Here is a 15953-nt window from a genome sequence, read left to right on the forward strand (position 1 = left end):
ACGTTCAGCTGTTAGGTATTATGAAATAACAAACTACTTAGTGGGAAATATAACAGAAAAATATTAAAATCAGGAATGATACCATTCCCGTCATAGTTCATTGTTTTAGTAATGATTTTACTGCAGGCAATATTCACAGCCTTTCGACGGTATTAATAGACACAAAATAAGTCCTCTTCCGGATAGTATAGGCAACCCTTATCTAACATAATAGAAATCGAATTCAGACCTTACTCATGCAGATATAGAATTGTAATTCGCGTGGAAGGCTTGTGTTCGTAAAACAATACGGTCCGGTGCCGTTTCTATTTGCAAGGGTCCATCTAATTGGTTTCGTTTCAACATCTGCGGGTTTCGTCGGTTTTCGTTTTTTTACTTGAAGAAGGCTGCATATTGGAAAACATAAAAGGCCCCTGGGAGCGTGACGGGCTTATGAAATATGGCTGAATATTTTTCGTGACTGTTGTAATGTGGAAATGCGTATTTTTGTGAGTTTGTCGAGTAAATCTTAATATATATAAATCTCGTGTCACAATGTTTGTCCTCAATGGACTCCTAAACCACTTAACCGATTATAATAAAATTCGCACACCATGTGCAGTTCGATCCAACTTGAGAGATAGGATAGTTTAAACATGTAGGTACCACGGGCGAAGCCGGGGCGGACCACTAGTACTGTTATAAATTTTTGGAGGAGTAGATAGAGCATGTAATTATAATCGCTTTGAAAAAATTTTTTTTTCATATACTCGTTATTTTATAGCATCAATGCTGTAAAACGAAAAAAAATATTTGGATACTTTATCAATTTACAACATAGCCTCTTTGTTCGCATTATAAAATAACATCAAATATATCCCATTTCGAATCGTAAAAATATATCCAATTTAAACCCAAAGATATTTATCATTCCAACTTCACATCCTTTATTCTAAAGAACACGACTATTAAAGTTTTCACAGAAAGCTTCCCACATATGCGATCCATTACTCAACGAGCGATCAATAGTTTCTGTCTATAGTTGCAATATTGCGGTGAAAATTGAGTTTGTAATATCTCGGACTAGTTTAAACTCAATATTCCAATGTATATTATAAGCGAAAAGGGGTATGTTACTATCACTACATTCGATCATCAAAAACGGCAAACGCAAGATTAGACGTCAAAGTAAGATTGCATTTAATTATCTTGAGCGAAAGACACAACTGAAGTAAATACTGGCTAATTAGCCACATTTTGTGCCACCCCGGAGCGCTAATAACCTATCTACGTAGAAATATCAATAGAAGAGTGAACAGGGAACCTTCTAGGGAAGAGCGCTCCATATTTGGTCTCATAATAAGCTTACCAGCAGGCAAGATCGATTAAAAGAAAGCTTTTTTCTTATAATATCATTGCAGTATTCTCATATCAGACGTTTAGACTGACATTGTTTAGGATCCTTTGGTATAACTACAGATATTGCGGCGTTGCCGTAATACAATTACCCGAGTGAGCTGTCACAGGCAGAGAGATTAGCGAGCGGAGCCGTAGGAAATATTTATAGGGCCTTAATTGATTTCGTAACTGACAGGCGTGCAGGGTTGCTTGTTTTATTCAAGATTGACTGGTTTTGATTTAGTTGGAAATAGATTTGTGGATGCAAATACGTGGTTTTGTGAATGATTTAAATGTGACAGTGATTAAATAATTATGTGGTCGTAGTGAGGTTATCTTCTTCTTATATATAAAAATGAATCGCAAAATGTGTTGGTAAGCGCATAACTCGAGAACGGCTGAACCGATTTCGCTAATTCTTTTTTTATAATATTCCTTGAAGTATGAGGATGGTTCTTATGGAGAGAAAATGTTAACACGTACCACGGGCGAAGCCGGGGCGGACCGCTAGTATTGAGATAAAAACGGCCTTTTTATGGTCCTATACAAATTTTATCGTTTATTGTCATTGTAAGCTAAATGTACCTATGTGTAAAATTCTCAGTTGTTAATAATTTGATTGTTGTCTTACCTGTCATACTATTTCAGCGCATTTTTTATTTTCTTTACTTTTATGTGAATCGGTAGCAGTGAATAATTTGTGTGAGTCGTAAAATTACTCTACGCCCTACCTTGCGAATTTAATCTATTAATGAACCCAAGAAATGTATCTACAAGCTGTCTTACATTTACTTTTTTATATATCCACAGATATACAACAAAATACCTTTGAACAATTTAGCTAAATATAATCTAAACACGTTCACCTGTACGTGACCGCTACGCCGTAGCGCCGTAGCGTCGTAGACGAAATAAACATGTGTCGTAGTACTGCTATGGTTATTAACACAGCGTATAGACCGGGAGATACTGACACAAAATTTCGAGTGATTTGTAACAGGATGGCGGTTCTACAGGGGTCTTAGTACGCAATGACAAAAAGAAAAACGATGGCGTGAACGCTGGTACCGGCGGCTTAGTCGCGTGGGCGTTAGTCGAACTCGTCGGAAAATAGCGAAAGTCAAACGATTTGTAACAGTATGGCACTTATTTTTCCTGTAAGTTTGAGGATCAACAAATATAAATACAAAATTTCAAAGATCTATGTGTTGGAAATCTTCACTTATATAAATTAATAATAAATTAAGTTTTCAAGTATGACAGCACTTTTTCCCCCTACTAGAAGTATGGCAAATATAATAATGGTCACATTTTATCAAATACTCTCCAAAAATCCAAATGCAATACTGGTACAAAAAGTTTGGCGAAATAAAAATTTTTTGCAGATTTTCGGCGGTATGGCGACCATTTGGAATCGTCCGAAAAGTATGGCATGGCGATTTTCGTAAATGGCTGCACGACGATAGTTACCTGTGCAAAAGTTAGCCTGGTACAAATGGTTGAATGATTGTTTTATTTAAATCAACACATTCGCGTCGGTATGGCGGGCTGTAAGTCACACCGGAAAAGTATGGCATGACACTACCGCCTACTACTTTTTTATGGGCTATCGGCAAATTCTAAAATTTTTGTGTTACAAATCGTTTGACTTTCGCTATTTTTCCGACGAGTTCGACAAACGCCCACGCGACTAAGCCACCGGTACCAGCGTTCACACCATCATTTTTCTTTTTGTCATTGCGTACTAAGACCCCTGTAGAACCGCCATCCTTGTTACAAATGACTCGAAATTTTGTGTCAGTATCTCCCGGTCTAGTAGCGCATGATGACGCAAAAGTACTTAAAAATTAATAAATGGTAAGTGACAAACGTGTTAAATGGCGTCTGGTTCCAAGGATAACAATTCTAAATATTAATTAAAATGCTCTTTGTATACTTTTAGGTTTATTAATTTCCATCAAAGAAATATATTTTGTTAACATACAAATTAAACTAATATACGAATACCTATATTTTAATTACAGAATATTATTCTTTGCACAAAAGCTATAATTCTATTTGATATTTAAGATAAAGGTTAATAACCTTTTAACAAATATGTGTGTAATTCTATTACAAATATTTTTATTTTCCTTAGCAACAGAGAAGTGAAGCTGCGTGTGAAAGTTGATCGTAAATGTAGGCAATAAAACTGAATTTTATGGCATAAACTGGCATTGACCTACAATACTGTACCTACCTGTATACCTTAGTAAGGTATACCTTGAGGTACACGATAAATCTTTTCTAGGATCCTTCTAGGAAGTAGCGACCTACATTTCTGATAAATACGGTTTAGCTTAAGAACTAGATATGCACGTGGTTTGGCTTAGTTCCTACTCGTATGATAAAATATAATAAACTAGCTTTCCACCCGCAGCTTCGCCCGCGTAGTCAAAGAAAAACCCACATAGTTCCCGTTCCCGTGAGATTTCCGGGATAAAACCTATCCTATGTCCCGGGATAAAAAGTAGCCTATGTCCTTTCTCGGGTATCAAAATATTTCTATACCAAATTTCATGCAAATTGGTTCAGAAGTTAAGGCGTGATTGAGTAACAGACAGACAGACAGAGTTACTACTTACTTTCGCATTTATAATATTAAGTATGGATTTCTATATATCCCCTACATATCACATCTGTTTTATTGACCGATTCTCTAACGGGCAAATAGGTGACCAGCCTTTGTACCCTTTTTCTCCTCTGGGATTTGAACTCTGGACCCCTCGGTTCTATACTTACATTATAACCGTTATACCAGGATGTACATTCGTTGTTTTATAGATTTTATGCCTAAATAAAAAACACGAGAATTAAGCAACTAAAATTTTATGTATATAAATTAATCCCTGCAGATAACTCGCTCAAAGGAAAAATACGTAATTAAACCTCCATTTTCCCTCAGGAAATGTTCTATTAATAGCTATTTTTCATTAATATTTGAAGGAAGTCTCGTTAATCTGCTCCCTCGTTCTTTAGTAGGTAATGAATAATTCTGCACAATAGTTGATGTCTTTGATCTCTCGCTTTTGGGACCGACATGCGATTTAAACATGATATAAATAATACATTTATACGTGACTTTAATTTTAGAATTCTCGCATGAGATGTTGTAACTTATTATGGATAATAATTTTCGTTTTTTTGGTAAAAATTATGACCACGCAATCTCGAAATTAACAAGTGATGGACAAATAGAAAAATAAAGGTAAGTATATTATCTATTCATACTTGTATACGAATATTTAAATACACATTTTAAATAGATACAACTGTTTCAAACATATTTTAATTAACTTCACGAACTTCAAACAACTGCCTAACATTAGATATTATCTAAAATTTGATTCGATTATACACCCTGACGTGTGAAGAATCCCTTTACGAACAACTTACAATGTATGTATCAATAAATTATATAAATTGACATGCTAATAAGTTTACAGATGCCCTATAACAGCCCCCCTAGACAAGTGGCTTTCTATTAGCGTAAAGTTCAATAGAATAGATTATGAATGTATGAGATTGACGTAATCAATCGTCGTCGTCGTCGTAATCAAACGTCAATCTCATACATTCGTAATCTATTCTCTTGAACTTTACGCTAATAGAAAGCCACTTGTCTAGGGGGGCAGATCGGTTATCTTTAGCCTAATGATTAATCGATACATCTTAGCTCAAGACCAGCGACATTCTAGTTTCCATTAATATTAAACACGTAATTAGCTCAAAGCCTGATCCCTATACATAATTACACCCTTGCTAGATAGGCACTTTATCAGGGGCGTCATTGTTCTGGATATAAACAGGTAGGGTTGTCACTAGAGTGTATTTAAACATCATTGTTGCGTGTTTTATTAGGCTCGACTTTTTAAACTTAAGTATAGGTTGGGTACTTTTGATTTCCAAAAAACAAGTTATTATTTTTATTTTGTATTTAACAGATGTGCCAGTGCCAAAGGTAGATATCAATAGATTCGGGTTTTAAAAAGATTATGATTTAAAACACTCATCCTATCTATAACACATACTAGTTTACACAGATCCAAATCAACTTTCTATCTAAAAATAGTTACACGAGTTTTATTTGAATTGACAACCCTAATATTACCCCTTTACGTAGTGTGACGAGTGCAGAGGATATGTCCATCTCGCTTACACGGATATGGAAATGCTTTTGCGTCGTATATTCAATTTGTGTCTAAATGTAAGCTAGATTTTGTGTTCTGCGTAATTATTTGTTAAAGTTGGGTAAACTTGATTAAAATTAGCGATCTTAATAAAATACAATAGAGATTCCCTTTTCATTTGTTTCCTTATTGTCATAGAACTATAATGAAGGAATTCTTAGGATTAATTCTAAAACTAAGGACGAATATACAAGACGTTTAAGATATAAAAAAAAAACTATAGCGATGTCAAGGGACATCCGGATGAAACGAAGTGCTAAGTTACATTAATTATATGTATTATATATTATCTATTCTCTACCTAGGTGGCCTGGAAGAAATCGCTTTTAAGCGATAAGGTCACCTTTTGTACTTCGCATCCAAACAGATATATATTATACTGTACATATTGAAATATTAAATGGTGTGGTACAATAAATGATTAAATAAATAAATAAATAAGTTAGAGAGAGACAGAAAGAGAACCACGCGCACGCCGCACGGCTTACAACTCTAGCAAAAAGTGTCGTGACAACTTTTCGTAAGAACCTTTCCCCCTGCCCCCTTTCACAACGTGCGACAAGGAACTTCGTTCCAAAATTATTATTGGACTATTTTCGAAAATAACCGTATAAAATAGCCTTGATTCATGGCGTGTGTTTATAAAATTCCAGTTCATATACCCAGGTCCATTCATATTTAATAGGTAGAAAATAACGTGACAGTATCAATATAAACATACAATTTATTATGTAAGTGTGGACGCTATAAGGGGATTAGATTTTAGGGGTTGTTTTCGAATGAATTTCGTTTAAAGAGACAATCAATCATAATATTCCCTTGAGGAAACTGGAAGGGGAATTTTCGTTTACTTTTTTTGAGTGTAAAATCTGTTTTAGAACGAAGGAAAAGTTTTTTGTGAATTTATAAAATAAATAGCTGTGCCCCGCGGTTTTATCCGCATTGCTTCGCTCCTATTTTCCGGTTTAAGCATGGTGATATATTATGTATAGCCTATAGGCTTCCTTGATAATTGCCATTTCAAGATAAGGGCAACTTTTAAAAGTTGTCTATTGTTCTTTCAAAGTTACTTGTTGTTAGTTAGATGCGGTAAGACAAGTTTGAATTTGAAGAGTCGTGTTGTTTTACTGTGGTTTATATCAAAATGCTGAAATAATTACTCACTATGAAGTATTTTAATTTGCAAAAAAATATGCTTCAATTTTAAACCCCCTAAAGTCAATCCCAAGTTCATTATTTAATCAAGTCATTATTTGCACACCCAAATAATAGTGTATTCTGCCCTTTATAATATATATGTAATAATAATAACACACTAAAAGGTGCTAAAAATATAAGTACAGTCTTGCAAAAAAAATATTTGTATTTTGAAACTCAATTTTATTGTTTGCAAAGCTACTTTAATTTTGACTTAAGTATAAAAAATAAAGAACAATACCAATTAAGGTACTTTTTGTTTAGTATCAAACAGACTACTACTAGTAGTACATACTACTCAAGATAATCCCACAACGTAGTCGAGATAGCGATTAATCACGGGGGTTGCGTAAATACATGTCATCGCGTCTCCCGCCGGGTGGGTGTCGATTTAACACGGATTTGGGAACTAAATGGGAACTATTAGGGATTGGAGATATGTAGTGTTGATGGATAGCCTCGTATAGAGATAAATAATACGCATGTACAAGGTACCATGCAAGTCTTATTTTTTTAGGAATTAATAAAATCTAGCGGATGTACAGCTACTGCGGTCATAGTAAAAATTATAACCAGATAGAGAGAAGAAATTGTTATTCTATGTATTTAATGTGTCTTCATTTAAACAAACCTTGACAATATTAGAGATCTCTCTAATATTGTCAAGGTTTGTTTATATCTATAAACGATATCTTTATTACAATCTTAATATATCTACCAATAATACCAATCAAAAACATTACTTTAATTATCTTTACTACACATGTAAAAGTCGACCTGAAACTGTCAATAAACAAAAACCAAGCCGCGATTTCAACATTCAGTAGCCACAGAATAAATAAATTCCATATTTTAATAACATTAAATCCCCGGGCACGTTTAAAATAATTTCTGTTTTAAATGGAGAGTCCAATTTATATTTCAGTCATGCGTTGATAATGTGCTCGTACGATTCGATGCGGATAAGGCGCGGTGCACACTGATAGTGGTTTCGCTTAAGAGTGAACATTAATTAATGTTTTTAATGCTGGGTAATGTTAATGGATAATTTTTTGAGTGATAATGTTAAACAAATATTTCAAGAAATTGTGTGCACGCTTGTGTAGCCTAAGTATTATTAAGATAAAAAAAGTTAACATTGAATTTTAATATAAGTAAGGATTAAGTTCTTCGGAGAGTGTACCACATAGGTAATTGTTATTATTTTTCGAAAATTTAGAAAACAATGGTGTCAAATGCATATTGAAAAAAAATTGGTACTATTTTAATTTGCGGAGCTCTATTTTTTGCGAGCGTGTAATTTGCAGTGGTTCGTCATATATTATGAATAATATATATATATTATGAATAATATATATATATTATATATATATTTATTATACTTCCTCCTAATATTATAAATGCGAAAGTTTGTGAGGATGTGTATGTGTGTGTTTGTTAGTCTTTCACGCAAATACTACTGAACCGATTACAATGAAACTAAGCACACATATAGAGGGTAATTTTGATTAACACATAGGATAAGTTTTATCCCGGAAATACCACGAGAACGGGAACTATGCCGGTTTTTCTTTGAAAACGCGGGCGAACCCGCGGGCGGAATGCTAGTACTTTATACTGTAGATCTGCCACATAAATTACTAGATGCAATAAAATTCATTAAAAGTATTAAAAAAAACTCCTAATATACACTTGAAGATTTTACGTATCGTAAAGCTATAGAGAATTTTATGCTCAATGGTCATGCATCGTCCTAAAACGGCCATTGCAAAGCTGTTAACGGACGACAAAGTTTGAAACATCACCTCATTAATGGGCTAGCACATTCCGAGTTTAGTTCGCAGTTACAATTAGTTGGATGGATTTGACCGGCGGATTAGTTAAGCTGAGGTTAAGCGGATCGTGTAACTTGCCAGTTGTGGAATTTCATTTCAATATGGTTGAGTTGATAATAGAAAGTAAAATACTGGGTTTTGTGGGATGAAGTTCGAATGAAGAGTAGGTATTGAGGTAAATTATAGAATTTGAGACTGTTGAAATATAACTATATACTAAAATGTGACCATTAAAAAAATAATGAATCTTACTGGTTAGTAGAAACGCGTAAATTAAATATTTGTTTTAGAAATGGAGGTTTTATAAAAATAAAGAGTGTGGCCGTTCGATTAGATCTAGATATATACGTATGTAATTAATAAAAAGTACAATGTACATATTAGATGTGATTGTATTAAGAAGCAGACTATGAGATTTACATATACAACACCCTCATATAAATAAAACGCGCATAAATTTGACTTTATTAAAAATATAACATGCACAAATGAACAGCTTAAAATAGTGCACATGAGTTGTTGAACTTGCAGACATCACGTTGTAAAAGCATTATGCTAAAATAACAGCCGACAGACATAAACACTAACGGCGTGCAGATTAATTTATTCACAAAGGGAGCGTCCACAAACACGTCTGGCTCATTCGATTAATTGCATCTTTGTACACTAGCGGCTAAATGGTCAAGCTGCCCGCTAGATGGCGCTGCGCAAATTGGCAGAACTAATCTGATATATCTCGAGTTTATGTCTTCTAAATGCACGATTTTGCATTACAAATTACTGTTTTGATATGTTCTTTTATGCTGGAATGTTATATATTATAATATAATTAAAGTGAATGTTTCTTCATTCAATAAATTGGTAGAACTAATGCGATGGTGTCGCGCTCTGACAATTCGAGTTTATGTCTTCTAAATGCAGGAATTTGCATTGCTTTTGCATGACAAATTGCTCTTTAGAACTGTTTTCTAATGCTGGTTTGAAGCGTTTGTTTCTCCATTCAATTAGTTGTATCTCTGTCCACTAGTGACGATCTGGTCGCTAGATGGACAGTGCAAATTGGCAGAACTATTGCCACCTAATGCGATGGTTTCGCACTTTGACAGCTCGGGTTTAAGCCTTGCAGGATTTTTGATTTGCTTTTGCATGACAAATTCCTGTTTTGAACGATCTTCTACGGTAAGTTGCATACAAACACTTGGAAATCTCTGACAGTTTCTTGTCATACATTAAGTTAGAATTCCTCTCTCTATCTCTATTGAAAATTGAAATATTTACCTCAAAGAAAAATTAATATTTCCCAATATCCTATACCCAAGTTCGTGCCCTTGATGGGGCAAAAATATGATTAATTCTGTAAATATTACATTACGTAAAAATGACTTTCATAACTTACCAATACCTCGAAAATTATTATTTGTATGGCCTCTATAATTAAGGAATGGCGAGACTTCGTAATGGTGAAAGTGACTTTTATAACCTTCCGTGAGTACATAATTTTATTCAGAGTTATTGCTGAGATTTTGCCAACTCTACACTAAAGCAAATTTTACGGCAAGGTGTATTATTTCCATGTAGAATGTAGATACATATACCTTATCTTATATCTACAAAACTCAAGACTTTGCAATGCAGCAATTATACTAGCACTCGAAGAGCTTTTGGGTTCTCATTCGTTGTTGCTTGTCCAACAATATCCAACCTATAATATAAACCAACTTAACAAGTAAACGTTGTTCTGCCAGAACAAACCACACACTAATCACCTAGAACTTTTACAGTACTGTACTTTTACACTGGATTACCAACCAGCTCAGGTACCTTAGTGAGCTCATGCACAACACTTTGCTGAAGATCATCACATGATTATGTTCTATAAATACTGACAAATATATGTTTTTATACATAGGGATATAAGCAGATACTATTCAAGTATGTAAGGCTCATAAAATAGTTAATTTGTATGGTCTGTGATAGGTGTGGCGTAGGTCAGACGACCTTCGTAGGTTCTATTTTAGGGACAAAACAAATGGAATCAATTAATTATTTATAAACGCTAGAACAAGCCTAGCACCCTTCAGGCCTTCAATGACATCATTTATTGGCAGCTTTATAGCTATAAAATTTTGTAGGTATAACAACAGAAAATTAATGATCAAAAGTAACAATCACTTAATAGTTTTGTATTGTTTTTCATGCTAATGCTGGAACTTCCAATGGATTAAAATACCATCCTCATACTTTTCAAGTTACACACATAATCCTACTTTCACAGCGCCACGGCGCTATTTTAAGGCTACTTTTTACTGCAGTATAATATCTTATTCCTATGAAGATAGAATTGCTGTGACCACTCGTGTGAAACCGTGGACAACAGCTAGTCTGTATACTAGTATGATAGTCGTCATTATTAAGCTTGGTATCCTCATAAGTGTATGTACGAACTATTGTTCTGTAAACTCAACAATCGAAATATGCTTCTAGATGGAAACTATCCAATTTAGTAAATATCTACGTTCCGAAGTACCATTGAATATAAGTGGATATCCAGTTAAGGTATTTTGTTTGTATCTATGATAATAAGCCAGGTTCAAAGGGTCAAAGACGCGTTAAATTTCAAAGGGCTCAAAAGGCTTTTTATTTTTCATCATTATAAAAAAAAGGTGAGAATTTATCGTTATTCTAATAAATTGCATGGACGCGAACTATTTATTTACAAATATTTTCTTCGTAAAGCTTTTTCAATATAATAATTGCGTTATAAAATTTATATAGAACATGAAAAACTATATGCAAAAGAAAAATGTTTAAATTAATTAGGATGTTTCTATCACTGAATTATTAAGGATGTTTTATCAAAAATATCAAAATTACAAAATGTCATCTTTAAACTAAATTTTAAAGGTTTTCACAAGTCTAATTATCTCGCTTCCACATTCAGTACATCCACTTAAAAGAATGCTAATTAAAGTTCGTAAAGTATAAAATCGAATTGAAAATTGTGCAGTCTGTTCGGAGCAGCACAATAAGTAGGCTAAGCCTCGATACTCCAAATGGGAATTGCTTTTATTGATATTTCTTTCGAGTATTGCACTCTGTTGGTTGTTGTTTTCTTATTGTTGAATGGTATAAAAGTTTATTGAGATTTACGTAATAAAAATAACGCGATATTTTTTTCAGAAATGCTTTTTAGTATTTAAATTGAGTTGATTAGACGATTGATGCATAAACATAAAAAATGTTCGTCCCAAGAAACAAACCTAACAAAAAATTTCATAATATTGAACTCTGTATTAATTACAGCATTGTTAATTATATTATTTTTGTTACAGATAGAGAGAGGGCTAAATAACATTCATTGGTAAGTACTTCCTCCCGTATGTAAAATTTCACAAATTATGATTACGTCACAAGATTAAAAATTGTACGTTTACATTAAAACCGCGAAACTTTCAGAATATATTTTCATTAAAAAAATATACCTGTATTTTAATAACGGTTTCTGTAAAGTTGTGCGCAGAAACAATAAAACATCTGAACCCCACTAAGTGAACCGTGACACTTTCAGGAGATGGAGGTCAACGAACCTTCAGTTCCTTCCAACACCGTAAACGTTTCCTACCCTCGTTTGAGACGATTTTCACACCTACATCTAGGATGTTAGAGTGTAATTTCCGCTGGCGTGTTTTATACGGTAGAGTGATGAGGGAATTTGAACTATAGCTGTATATATATAGAAGGTCGTATTTCAAATGTAAAGCTGTTTGAATTTTGTGAGGGTAGAATTGTAATTGTGAGCGGATAAAGCCATGCGGTCGAACCTGAGCCAATATCGTTAAATGGTGCTTTGTTGAGTAATGTTTTGTTGAGGTAACTCAAAAATACATTGCTATATAAATATATGAGCTTATTATAAGGTGAATCTTTAATTTAAATATGTATTATGAAATAGTAAGCTAGTAGTATTGCCTCTAGTATATTATAGAAAATATTGAGCCGATATGAAATAACTTTGGATTTTGTGAAATACTTTGTGAAGGCTTAATTTTATGGCTTTTTATGCTACTTGAATGAGTTTCAAAAACTCTGTGATCGATAAGGTTCGTTAAATTACTAATTTCAAATTAACTAAACACTAAGATTTCATACAGAATATTGCCGATAACTTGATAACAATTATTATAAAATATTTTTACTTAAACCTCCAATAAATTCACAGAATACGTTCACACCAAGTTATTTATAAACATCTTTTATGCAAATATAGTCAAATGAATATAAAAGAACACACACTTGACGGATCTGTTTGTACACCACAGCGGAACCACAGACTAAATTACTTTATTCAAATTACCCTACGATAGAGTTGGGTATCTGCTTTTTTTTCAAGCGTATGTTTTTGCATCGGACCGTGAACATTGGTCGGTGATGTGAGTGAAAACGGTTGGTTTTTTAAATTCAAATTCACATTTCGAAAACGTCAAAATATTATTTATGCGTTCTATGCTGTATGTGGTATGACCGTGATGCTTTTATATTTTTTACGAGTAATTCATGTCGTATTTTTGAACGCAATTTTGAATGTTTTCCTGCATTTTAATTTACACGAGTAAGCCGGTAGCTATCGTCGTTGTAAATAATAGACGAGAAAATATTTATGAATTTACGAATTGCTTGTAATGTGTGTAATTTATATCAGTTTTAAAGTAATAAATAATTAATCTTTTTAGTCTGTGAAGGTTAACTTAGTTTTATGTTTTGTTTTATAGTTGCTACTGGTTTGATGGATTATTATCGATCCACCACCTACCGTTTCTGTTATATTTACACCCCGTAAAGTAAAAAATACCTACTAACTTAACATCATGTCTTAGCTAGTACCTGGCAAAATTGCGCAAAAGCGTAAACTTATTTACTCAGCGTATCAAATTTAGCGGTAGCCGCGTCACGTCGCGCTTATCGCGTAATCTGGTCGATGTTTCGCGAATTTTACGTGTTTATTTTGAGCTTGGTCGTGTGAGGGTGCCTCGATAATTTGGAATATAACATAATCGGATTGTTTTATGCCGAAGTTTCCGTGGTATCAGGAAAATAAGAATTTTAAATATATTTGCGATAATCATTTTGAAATGTGATAATTGTCGTGTCGTGTCGTGAATGTGTCAAGTAATTACAAACGTATTTGTTATCTTTATGATAGAAGAGAAAAACTGATTTGTTTATAGAATCACTTATAAGACTTGATTTAACTTTATTTCAAAATTTACGACTGCCAATGGAACTAAAACGTTATTTATCGATTATATTATCTTTCCCATATATTTTGTCGTAAGATATTTTTGTATAAATAAACCGGCCAAGTGCGAGTCGGGCTCGCGCACAAAGGGTTCCGTAGCAGCAAATATAATAAATTACAGTTAAATCAACCTATCTCAAAAACTATAAGAGATACTTTGATCAAACCAAAAATCGTTGAAAGAGTTAATTAGCATGCATCACCTCTATTTTTTTTAGAATTTTATACCCCGTAGTTATAAAAATAGAGGGGGGGGGACATACTTTTTACGACTTTGAGAGCTGATATCTCAAAAACCGTTCACTTTAAGAAAAATGTTTTTTAGAAAACTTTATATCATTTTAAAAGACCTTTCCATTGATACCCCACACGGGTATGTACATCGAAAAAAAAAATTTCATCCCTCAGTTACATGTATGGGGGGCCCCACCCCCAATTCTTTTTTTTACTATTTAGTGTCATATTTTTGTAGCGGTTCATACAACACATATTCCCATCAAATTTCATCACTGTAGTACTTATAGTTTCCGAGTAAATCGGCTGTGACAGACGGACAGACGGACAGACGGACAGACGGACATGACGAAACTATAAGGGTTCCGTTTTTGCCATTTTGGCTACGGAACCCTAAAAACAGTAGTCGCGAATAGGCAAACACAAAATATAAGCTGGTTACTTTCAGATTGCATTACTACAATTCCGTCAACCTATATTTGCTTAATTTTCACATAATCCCTCTCTACCGTATATATGTGCCAAAAAATATCCCAGCGTTAATGTAATCAACATTCGCGCCGCGGTAATACGTCCTGGCAGGCTTCCACGGCTCGCAATCATTACTTGTACTGTTGCTATGTTATCAGTATGTACTGCAGTGCTATGTACTCTTATTGTAATGTACTGTAATCTGTAATGTTATCAGTGTAACGGCTATGTACTGTTATTATAATGTGTACTGTAATCTGTAATATTATTAGTATTGTACTGCAGTACTACGTTATTTTGTTTCAATGTGTACCTGTGTGTGTATCTGTAAAGTTATCTTTGTTGTACTGTAGAGCTTTGTACTGTTTACGAGGTATAATTTTGTGTCAATGTATAGCCGGTTGTCCCAAAAGGTTGCTATGTTCTAGAACCTAGGTAAAGATACGAATCATATGGATAAGTCGTCCTACGTAAGGTGCAGATTTATGTAGTAAATTTAAATCTGCAAATTTAAGTGCACTACTGAACTGAAACATATTCTTAATATGCTCGAAGTAACAATAAACGACGCCATTTCATAAAAAATACAATCCTTTCAAAACGTTCAATTTGATTCGTTCATTAGTTCACAAAATGCTAAAATTTCTAACATTTTTCACGCAAAATTGGCAGACACGATCGTAAAAATCAACTCGCACAATGAACGTATTCAATATGCGAAATGAAATGTGTTTTTCGGGAATAATTGTTCCAAATTGAGATAGGGTTTGTATTTATTCGTATTCCCAACGATTTTGGAATACGTCATGTGGGAATATCATTAAAAGTAATTGCAAACACGCTCATTATTGAGTGCGCGCCGCTATGTCCAATTATTTCTATATTACTGAGATTTATACCGCTATAAATCATGTATTTTATTTTCTTCTTAGTTCATATAATGGGTGTATTTTCGGTTTTCAAAGAAACTATTGTGTGATTTATTTAGGTTTCTAATGATGTTTGTGATTCGAGAAAACAATTAAAGGTATACATTTTATATTGTAATTATTTTTAATGATTGTTCTCTAGTATGCAATATTTTTATACAAACAATATTTTTTTCTGCCTATCCACGGGAGTAAAGTGTTCTACGTAACATACAATAAAACCCAATTAAATTTCATTTATTTAGGCTCTATAGTAGAACTAAAGCGAAGACCTAAATCCAAAATTTTCCAGCATCCATATACAAAACGAGTTTCTGTCCCAATTACTTCGAAACGATTTTAACAAAGTACCAGGGCGGCATGAGCAGCACAGAGCATCCTTTTA

At 33.6% G+C, this 15953-nt stretch overlaps 1 protein-coding gene and 1 long non-coding RNA gene across 4 annotated transcripts in view; one reads left to right on the top strand and one right to left on the bottom strand.

The window, feature by feature from the left end:
- bsk (mitogen-activated protein kinase dJNK) overlaps positions 1 to 15953 on the top strand; it is a 91462-nt gene that overhangs the window by 30730 nt on the left and 44779 nt on the right. For 2 of the 3 annotated variants that reach the window (XR_016316888.1, XM_089705625.1), the window contains exon 3: positions 11971 to 11999. The exons of the other annotated variant lie outside the window; for it this stretch is intronic. The gene's annotated coding sequence lies outside the window, so the exon portion shown is untranslated. The remainder of the gene's footprint in view (positions 1 to 11970; positions 12000 to 15953) is intronic. 3 annotated transcript variants of the gene reach the window in all.
- LOC149481325 (uncharacterized) overlaps positions 1717 to 15953 on the bottom strand; it is a 350361-nt gene continuing 336124 nt past the window's right edge. The window contains exon 3 of the long non-coding RNA XR_016316904.1: positions 1717 to 1884. This is a non-coding gene — a long non-coding RNA (uncharacterized LOC149481325). The remainder of the gene's footprint in view (positions 1885 to 15953) is intronic.

Source organism: Colias philodice, chromosome 17 (genome assembly GCF_061535455.1).
Source record: "Colias philodice isolate Cphi_HAF_F1 chromosome 17, ilColPhil1 Martin Lab GWU primary, whole genome shotgun sequence".
NCBI classification, from domain to species: Eukaryota; Metazoa; Arthropoda; class Insecta; order Lepidoptera; family Pieridae; genus Colias; species Colias philodice.